We start from the raw sequence: 10,281 nt of genomic DNA, 5'->3' as shown, positions 1-10,281 counted from the left end.
CCCCGGCCTGCTGGAGGAACTGCGGAGCTAGAGGTACTATGCTCCACATATGGTGGACTTGCCCGGTTATCATGTCCTTCTGGGATTTGGTCCACTCCCTCCTCAACTCACTTCTAGAATCTCCTTTGCCGAAAGACCCCTGGATCTCCCTACTGTGTTATCCCCCCCCACTTCTCAATAAATTCTCCCAAAAGCTGACCTCACACATTCTAGCGGCAGCAAAATCACTGATCGCCCTCAACTGGAAGAGCCCCTCACCACCTTCCCTACTATCCCTTAAAACCAAAATCTGGCACATCGCCTCAATGGAAAAAATCACCTATTACCTCCACGACCGGGGCCACGTCTTCGAGCAAGTCTGGGCCCCCTGGCTCGCCGCTGAACGTGGCTAGCCGTTCCCCTCCGTCTGCCCCCGCTCCCCCCGCAGACCCATGGGCACCTACCACCTTCTCTCTCCGACATTCTTCTTTAACCCCACTCCTATCTTTCTCAACTACCTCTTCTTCCTATTACCCTCTCTCTCTTCGTCTCTTTCCTGTCTCCCCTCTATTATGATCTTGTTGTTCTTGAGATATATACTATGTATGAATATAAATGTGGTCGTCCCCCCCCCGTTCCTCTCCCCCCCCCCCTGATCCCCATGTTTGAACTCGACTGTTTTCCCACACTGATTAACCCTGTTATGTATCTGAAATTTGTGGTCTATCTTGGACGCTGGCTATGTTGGCCGCCTGTCCCATGTATTTCTAGAATGCCTTTTCAATGTACCTGACCACGTATAAATAAAGAATTTCAAAAAAAAAAATCCACTTAATTTTCTTTACCCTATTATTAAAAGGGTAATTGACAAAAACAAACTACATTGTCACCAGAAGAGCAATACAAAATGTACAAGTGATATATTAAAATCATCTTTCCAGCATGAATTTCAATGATGCATTGGGGCAACGATTTTGTGAGAAACATCTTCACCCTTAAATAAAGGTTTTCTTAATTCCTTACCTGTGTGCTAATTAGATATCACCTTGTTTTCACATTAAACAAACTTCCACATGAGAAAGCAGCAAGGATGCAGTGGCGTTAATGTTTCCTGGTGTCAACCTGTATTATTTCAGTAGAAATTGAAATGAGGATGCATCTTGCTGCCTTTCCAATGAAGCAAGTTTAATTTAGTAATAGGTGAAAAACCATCCCTACAAAGGTGTTAATCAGAGACTTGGCTTTGTGGACACTTTTCAGAGAACAAATTTGTTAGCATAAAAATAAAGCCAGAAAATGAAGAGCTGTTTAATCACTCAATTGGATTTTTTTTGCCAGCATATTTCTTTTTCTCTGCAACCCACTGCTAAATTGTGCTTCCTAGCTGTTTTTATAAAATCACTGAATCAAATCTAACTCTGATTACATCAGAGAAGGCCAGGTACCCTACACCATAACAGGGGGTTTGAAATTTTGACTTGTCTACTTAAAGATCACCAAAATCTGATAACAAGGTCAATTACGTCCCTGGGTGGGATTGAACCACCAACCTTTTGGTTAGTAGCCAGACACACTAACCGATTGCGCCACAGAGACACTTTGTAAAAAGTACATACTGACAAAGGCTAATAAGCATACATCTAGAACGTTTCCTAGAAAAACTTTAAAAAGTCAATAATCTGGAGAGTTTTTGTAAGATGTTTCTTCCATCAACCAACGAAGAAACACATTGGTACTTTCCCATGATGACTGAGTGCTTCAGGATCTCTTGCACTTACATGTGCAGCAGAGTACTGCAATGGAAGCATGCTGGGCCCATAACCCAGAGGTAGGCAGATTGAAACTATCCTTTGCTATATGCATTTTTTTTTGTTAATTTAAGTAATCAAAACTGGGATTGATATTTTTGCTCTTTTATTTTTACTTAAAGTACAATAACTTTTACCATTTTAATTTGTTTTAATAGTATATTGACAGTATAGTTTTCTTTAAAAAATCCACTTAATTTTCTTTACCCTATTATTAAAAGGGTAATTGACAAAAACAAACTACATTGTCACCAGAAGAGCAATACAAAATGTACAAGTGATATATTAAAATCATCTTTCCAGCTTGAATTTCAATGATGCATTGGGGCAACGATTTTGTGAGAAACATCTTCACCCTTAAATAAAGATTTTCTTAATTCCTTACCTGTGTGCTAATTAGATATCACCTTGTTTTCACATTAAACAAACTTCTACATGAGAAAGCAGCAAGGATGCAGTGGCGTTAATGTTTCCTGGTGTCAACCTGTATTATTTCAGTAGACATTGAAATGAGGATGCATCTTGCTGCCTTTCCAATGAAGCAAGTTTAATTTAGTAATAGGTGAAAAACCATCCCTACAAAGGTGTTAATCAGAGACTTGGCTTTGTGGACACTTTTCAGAGAACAAATTTGTTAGCATAAAAATAAAGCCAGAAAATGAAGAGCTGTTTAATCACTCAATTGGATTTTTTTTTTGCCAGCATATTTCTTTTTCTCTGCAACCCACTGCTAAATTGTGCTTCCTAGTTGTTTTTATAAAATCAATGAATCAAATCTAACTCTGATTACATCAGAGAAGGCCAGGTACCCTACACCATAATAGGGGGTTTGACATTTTGACTTGTCTACTTAAAGATCACCAAAATCTGATAACAAGGTCAATTACATCCCTGGTTGGGATTGAACCACCAACCTTTTGGTTAGTAGCCGGACACACTAGCTGATTGCGCCACAGAGACTCTTTGCAAAAAGTACATACTGACAAAGGCTAATAAGCATACATCTAGAACGTTTCCTAGAAAAACTTTAAAAAGTCAATAATCTGGAGAGTTTTTGTAAGATGTTTCTTCCATCAACCAACGAAGAAACACATTGGTACTTTCCCATGATGACTGAGTGCTTCAGGATCTCTTGCACTTACATGTGCAGCAGAGTACTGCAATGGAAGCATGCTGGGCCCATAACCCAGAGGTAGGCAGATTGAAACTATCCTTTGCTATATGCATTTTTTTTTGTTAATTTAAGTAATCAAAACTGGGATTGATATTTTTGCTCTTTTATTTTTACTTAAAGTACAATAACTTTTACCATTTTAATTTGTTTTAATAGTATATTGACAGTATAGTTTTCTTTAAAAAATCCACTTAATTTTCTTTACCCTATTATTAAAAGGGTAATTGACAAAAACAAACTACATTGTCACCAGAAGAGCAATACAAAATGTTCAAGTGATATATTAAAATCATCTTTCCAGCTTGAATTTCAATGATGCATTGGGGCAACGATTTTGTGAGAAACATCTTCACCCTTAAATAAAGATTTTCTTAATTCCTTACCTGTGTGCTAATTAGATATCACCTTGTTTTCACATTAAACAGACTTCTACATGAGAAAGCAGCAAGGATGCAGTGGCGTTAATGTTTCCTGGTGTCAACCTGTATTATTTCAGTAGACATTGAAATGAGGATGCATCTTGCTGCCTTTCCAATGAAGCAAGTTTAATTTAGTAATAGGTGAAAAACCATCCCTACAAAGGTGTTAATCAGAGACTTGGCTTTGTGGACACTTTTCAGAGAACAAATTTGTTAGCATAAAAATAAAGCCAGAAAATGAAGAGCTGTTTAATCACTCAATTGGATTTTTTTTTGCCAGCATATTTCTTTTTCTCTGCAACCCACTGCTAAATTGTGCTTCCTAGCTGTTTTTATAAAATCAATGAATCAAATCACATCAGAGAAGGCCAGGTACCCTACACCATAACAGGGGGTTTGAAATTTTGACTTGTCTACTTAAAGATCACCAAAATCTGATAACAAGGTCAATTACGTCCCTGGGTTGGATTGAACCACCAACCTTTTGGTTAGTAGCCAGACACACTAACCGATTGCGCCACAGAGACACTTTGCGAAAGGTACTTACTGACAAAGGCTAATAAGCATACATCTAGAACGTTTCCTAGAAAAACTTTAAAAAGTCAATAATCTGGAGAGTTTTTGTAAGATGTTTCTTCCATCAACCAACGAAGAAACACATTGGTACTTTCCCATGATGACTGAGTGCTTCAGGATCTCTTGCACTTACATGTGCAGCAGAGTACTGCAATGGAAGCATGCTGGGCCCATAACCCAGAGGTAGGCAGATTGAAACTATCCTTTGCTATATACATTTTTTTGGTTAATTTAAGTAATCAAAACTGGGATTGATATTTTTGCTCTTTTATTTTTTCTTAAAGTACAATAACTTTTACCATTTTAATTTGTTTTAATAGTATATTGACAGTATAGTTTTCTTTAAAAAATCCACTTAATTTTCTTTACCCTATTATTAAAAGGGTAATTGACAAAAACAAACTACATTGTCACCAGAAGAGCAATACAAAATGTACAAGTGATAAATTAAAATCATCTTTCCAGCTTGAATTTCAATGATGCATTGGGGCAACGATTTTGTGAGAAACATCTTCACCCTTAAATAAAGATTTTCTTAATTCCTTACCTGTGTGCTAATTAGATATCACCTTGTTTTCACATTAAACAGACTTCTACATGAGAAAGCAGCAAGGATGCAGTGGCGTTAATGTTTCCTGGTGTCAACCTGTATTATTTCAGTAGACATTGAAATGAGGATGCATCTTGCTGCCTTTCCAATGAAGCAAGTTTAATTTAGTAATAGGTGAAAAACCATCCCTACAAAGGTGTTAATCAGAGACTTGGCTTTGTGGACACTTTTCAGAGAACAAATTTGTTAGCATAAAAATAAAGCCAGAAATGAAGAGCTGTTTAATCACTCAATTGGATTTTTTTTGCCAGCATATTTCTTTTTCTCTGCAACCCACTGCTAAATTGTGCTTCCTAGCTGTTTTTATAAAATCAATGAATCAAATCTAACTACATCAGAGAAGGCCAGGTACCCTACACCATAACAGGGGGTTTGAAATTTTGACTTGTCTACTTAAAGATCACCAAAATCTGATAACAAGGTCAATTACGTCCCTGGGTGGGATTGAACCACCAACCTTTTGGTTAGTAGCCGGACACACTAACCGATTGCGCCACAGAGACACTTTGCAAAAAGTACGTACTGACAAAGGCTAATAAGCATACATCTAGAACGTTTCCTAGAAAAACTTTAAAAAGTCAATAATCTGGAGAGTTTTTGTAAGATGTTTCTTCCATCAACCAATGAAGAAACACATTGGTACTTTCCCATGATGACTGAGTGCTTCAGGATCTCTTGCACTTACATGTGCAGCAGAGTACTGCAATGGAAGCATGCTGGGCCCATAACCCAGAGGTAGGCAGATTGAAACTATCCTTTACTATATGCATTTTTTTTGTTAATTTAAGTAATCAAAACTGGGATTGATATTTTTGCTCTTTTATTTTTACTTAAAGTACAATAACTTTTACCATTTTAATTTGTTTTAATAGTATATTGACAGTATAGTTTTCTTTAAAAAATCCACTTAATTTTCTTTACCCTATTATTAAAAGGGTAATTGACAAAAACAAACTACATTGTCACCAGAAGAGCAATACAAAATGTACAAGTGATATATTAAAATCATCTTTCCAGCTTGAATTTCAATGATGCATTGGGGCAACGATTTTGTGAGAAACATCTTCACCCTTAAATAAAGATTTTCTTAATTCCTTACCTGTGTGCTAATTAGATATCACCTTGTTTTCACATTAAACAGACTTCTACATGAGAAAGCAGCAAGGATGCAGTGGCGTTAATGTTTCCTGGTGTCAACCTGTATTATTTCAGTAGACATTGAAATGAGCATGCATCTTGCTGCCTTTCCAATGAAGCAAGTTCAATTTAGTAATAGGTGAAAAACCATCCCTACAAAGGTGTTAATCAGAGACTTGGCTTTGTGGACACTTTTCAGAGAACAAATTTGTTAGCATAAAAATAAAGCCAGAAAATGAAGAGCTGTTTAATCACTCAATTGGATTTTTTTTGCCAGCATATTTCTTTTTCTCTGCAACCCACTGCTAAATTGTGCTTCCTATCTGTTTTTATAAAATCACTGAATCAAATCTAACTCTGATTACATCAGAGAAGGCCAGGTACCCTACACCATAACAGGGGGTTTGAAATTTTGACTTGTCTACTTAAAGATCACCAAAATCTGATAACAAGGTCAATTACGTCCCTGGGTGGGATTGAACCACCAACCTTTTGTTAGTAGCCAGACACACTAACCGATTGCGCCACAGAGACACTTTGTAAAAAGTACTTACTGACAAAGGCTAATAAGCATACATCTAGAACGTTTCCTAGAAAAACTTTAAAAAGTCAATAATCTGGAGAGTTTTTGTAAGATGTTTCTTCCATCAACCAACGAAGAAACACATTGGTACTTTCCCATGATGACTGAGTGCTTCAGGATCTCTTGCACTTACATGTGCAGCAGAGTACTGCAATGGAAGCATGCTGGGCCCATAACCCAGAGGTAGGCAGATTGAAACTATCCTTTGCTATATGCATTTTTTTTTAATTTAAGTAATCAAAACTGGGATTGATATTTTTGCTCTTTTATTTTTACTTAAAGTACAATAACTTTTACCATTTTAATTTGTTTTAATAGTATATTGACAGTATAGTTTTCTTTAAAAAATCCACTTAATTTTCTTTACCCTATTATTAAAAGGGTAATTGACAAAAACAAACTACATTGTCACCAGAAGAGCAATACAAAATGTACAAGTGATATATTAAAATCATCTTTCCAGCTTGAATTTCAATGATGCATTGGGGCAACGATTTTGTGAGAAACATCTTCACCCTTAAATAAAGATTTTCTTAATTCCTTACCTGTGTGCTAATTAGATATCACCTTGTTTTCACATTAAACAGACTTCTACATGAGAAAGCAGCAAGGATGCAGTGGCGTTAATGTTTCCTGGTGTCAACCTGTATTATTTCAGTAGACATTGAAATGAGGATGCATCTTGCTGCCTTTCCAATGAAGCAAGTTTAATTTAGTAATAGGTGAAAAACCATCCCTACAAAGGTGTTAATCAGAGACTTGGCTTTGTGGACACTTTTCAGAGAACAAATTTGTTAGCATAAAAATAAAGCCAGAAAATGAAGAGCTGTTTAATCACTCAATTGGATTTTTTTTTGCCAGCATATTTATTTTTCTCTGCAACCCACTGCTAAATTGTGCTTCCTAGCTGTTTTTATAAAATCACTGAGTCAAATCTAACTACATCAGAGAAGGCCAGGTACCCTACAGCATAACAGGGGGTTTGAAATTTTGACTTGTCTACTTAAAGATCACCAAAATCTGATAACAAGGTCAATTACGTCCCTGGTTGGGATTGAACCACCAACCTTTTGGTTAGTAGCCGGACACACTAACCGATTGCGCCACAGAGACACTTTGCAAAAAGTACATACTGACAAAGTCTAATAAGCATACATCTAGAACGTTTCCTAGAAAAACTTTAAAAAGTCAATAATCTGGAGAGTTTTTGTAAGATGTTTCTTCCATCAACCAATGAAGAAACACATTGGTACTTTCCCATGATGAGTGAGTGCTTCAGGATCTCTTGCACTTACATGTGCAGCAGAGTACTGCAATGGAAGCATGCTGGGCCCATAACCCAGAGGTAGGCAGATTGAAACTATCCTTTGCTATATGCATTTTTTTTGTTAATTTAAGTAATCAAAACTGGGATTGATATTTTTGCTCTTTTATTTTTACTTGAAGTACAATAACTTTTACCATTTTAATTTGTTTGAATAGTATATTGACAGTATAGTTTTCTTTAAAAAATCCACTTAATTTTCTTTACCCTATTATTAAAAGGGTAATTGACAAAAACAAACTACATTGTCACCAGAAGAGCAATACAAAATGTACAAGTGATATATTAAAATCATCTTTCCAGCTTGAATTTCAATGATGCATTGGGGCAACGATTTTGTGAGAAACATCTTCACCCTTAAATAAAGGTTTTCTTAATTCCTTACCTGTGTGCTAATTAGATATCACCTTGTTTTCACATTAAACAAACTTCCACATGAGAAAGCAGCAAGGATGCAGTGGCGTTAATGTTTCCTGGTGTCAACCTGTATTATTTCAGTAGAAATTGAAATGAGGATGCATCTTGCTGCCTTTCCAATGAAGCAAGTTTAATTTAGTAATAGGTGAAAAACCATCCCTACAAAGGTGTTAATCAGAGACTTGGCTTTGTGGACACTTTTCAGAGAACAAATTTGTTAGCATAAAAATAAAGCCAGAAAATGAAGAGCTGTTTAATCACTCAATTGGATTTTTTTTGCCAGCATATTTCTTTTTCTCTGCAACCCACTGCTAAATTGTGCTTCCTAGCTGTTTTTATAAAATCACTGAATCAAATCTAACTCTGATTACATCAGAGAAGGCCAGGTACCCTACACCATAACAGGGGGTTTGAAATTTTGACTTGTCTACTTAAAGATCACCAAAATCGGATAACAAGGTCAATTACGTCCCTGGTTGGGATTGAACCACCAACCTTTTGGTTAGTAGCCAGACACACTAACCGATTGCGCCACAGAGACACTTTGTAAAAAGTACATACTGACAAAGGCTAATAAGCATACATCTAGAACGTTTCCTAGAAAAACTTTAAAAAGTCAATAATCTGGAGAGTTTTTGTAAGATGTTTCTTCCATCAACCAACGAAGAAACACATTGGTACTTTCCCATGATGACTGAGTGCTTCAGGATCTCTTGCACTTACATGTGCAGCAAAGTACTGCAATGGAAGCATGCTGGGCCCATAACCCAGAGGTAGGCAGATTGAAACTATCCTTTGCTATATGCATTTTTTTTTGTTAATTTAAGTAATCAAAACTGGGATTGATATTTTTGCTCTTTTATTTTTACTTGAAGTACAATAACTTTTACCATTTTAATTTGTTTGAATAGTATATTGACAGTATAGTTTTCTTTAAAAAATCCACTTAATTTTCTTTACCCTATTATTAAAAGGGATGAGGAGTTTGATACAAAAGAATTGTTCAAGAACACAAAGTAAACATATATATTGACAGAAATCAGGATAAGCCTGATACAAAATTATGGGCACCTGTGGTGAAAAATATACTGAAAAACATAAAAAATTACAAAAAATTAATATTATTAAGGTGCCTGAGTTAATCAAAATTCAAAATTGGAGTAGAGGTAAATGATATGTACATATAATCACCGCAGTGATAATTATAGGTAAGCACCTAGTCTAAAACCTCATGAGAATAGATGAGAGGCACAAAGGTTCATAATTGAGGTTCATAATTGAAATGTCAAATGACTGAGGGTAATCACCTGGTAGAGATTCTGTTTGCTAAAAGGCTAGATCCTTATAGATAACAAAGCATTTAAGATAAAAGTATGATTATTAAAGATACAAAAGAGCATTGATAAATAAGCCTAAAGGCAAAGCCAATTGTAGATAAATAGAAGGCTTGCGGGAAAGTTGGATAAGGAATAGGTAAGTTTCAGAAGTTGCTCTAACACTTCTGCTGTTTGTGATCAGAGGTCACAATCTTACTGCACCTGATATTCCCAAGAGGTCACCCTACTAGGTACTGATCAGGCTTATCAGCGCTTAGCTTCCAAGGTCGGATGAGATTGGGCGTTGCTGCTGAAATATGGCAGTAATAAACACTAGGACACAAATGAGAGAGTGTAATGAGTAGTGAGCAACAAGGTACTTCTGCTGTCCAGTTTCTAGCGCAGATTCTCTGTTGCTGTGAGCATTGCAGAGAGTGGTCTCGCATCTGGATGAGAGGGTACTAAAAATAGAAGTGAGATATGCTCAGAATAGGGAGGAAACCCTGCCTTCTGCTGTCCACTGTCTTATATAGATATATAGCGGACAGTGGATGAGAGAGGTGGGTTAGGCTTACCTATTGAAAAAAAGGGTGGTGGGAAAATTAGAAGAAGGAGAAGAAATGGTAATGTGGTGAGATCACAAATTAACAAAAAATTAAGTAAATTATGAAATAAAACAATCATGAAATCAACGATTAATTGGAAAAAGGAAAGTAAACACAGGCTGCATGGTAAAGGCTTACCAAAATGGGTATAAGACCCTGTTTATGCAGAAAGGATTCTGCAAAAAAGTATTACATTTAAAAGGAAATACCAGAAAATGGTTTAGAACAATAATTAAGGATCAAAAATAGCAAACATGGAAAAAAACAATATTGATTATATATCAGTATCAGTTAAATAACTGGAGTCCAAATGGGCACATACAATACCAGGGA

The 10,281-nt window shown here is 36.2% G+C and overlaps 2 non-coding genes and 1 pseudogene across 2 annotated transcripts; all 3 read right to left on the bottom strand.

Moving 5' to 3' along the window:
• Positions 1 to 1,501: 1,501 nt before the first annotated feature.
• On the bottom strand, positions 1,502 to 1,575 carry TRNAS-ACU (transfer RNA serine (anticodon ACU)). The gene has a single exon. It is a non-coding gene; the product is annotated as a tRNA-Ser (tRNA).
• Positions 1,576 to 4,995: 3,420 nt separating this feature from the next.
• Positions 4,996 to 5,069, bottom strand: TRNAS-ACU (transfer RNA serine (anticodon ACU)). The gene has a single exon. It is a non-coding gene; the product is annotated as a tRNA-Ser (tRNA).
• Positions 5,070 to 9,553: 4,484 nt separating this feature from the next.
• On the bottom strand, positions 9,554 to 9,672 carry LOC134952313 (5S ribosomal RNA; annotated as a pseudogene).
• Positions 9,673 to 10,281: the final 609 nt, after the last annotated feature.

The sequence above is a fragment of the Pseudophryne corroboree genome, chromosome 8, assembly GCF_028390025.1.
Source record: "Pseudophryne corroboree isolate aPseCor3 chromosome 8, aPseCor3.hap2, whole genome shotgun sequence".
NCBI classification, from domain to species: domain Eukaryota; kingdom Metazoa; phylum Chordata; class Amphibia; order Anura; family Myobatrachidae; genus Pseudophryne; species Pseudophryne corroboree.
The sequence above is the reverse complement of the archived record's forward strand: the minus strand, read 5'-3'. Positions and strand labels throughout refer to the sequence as shown.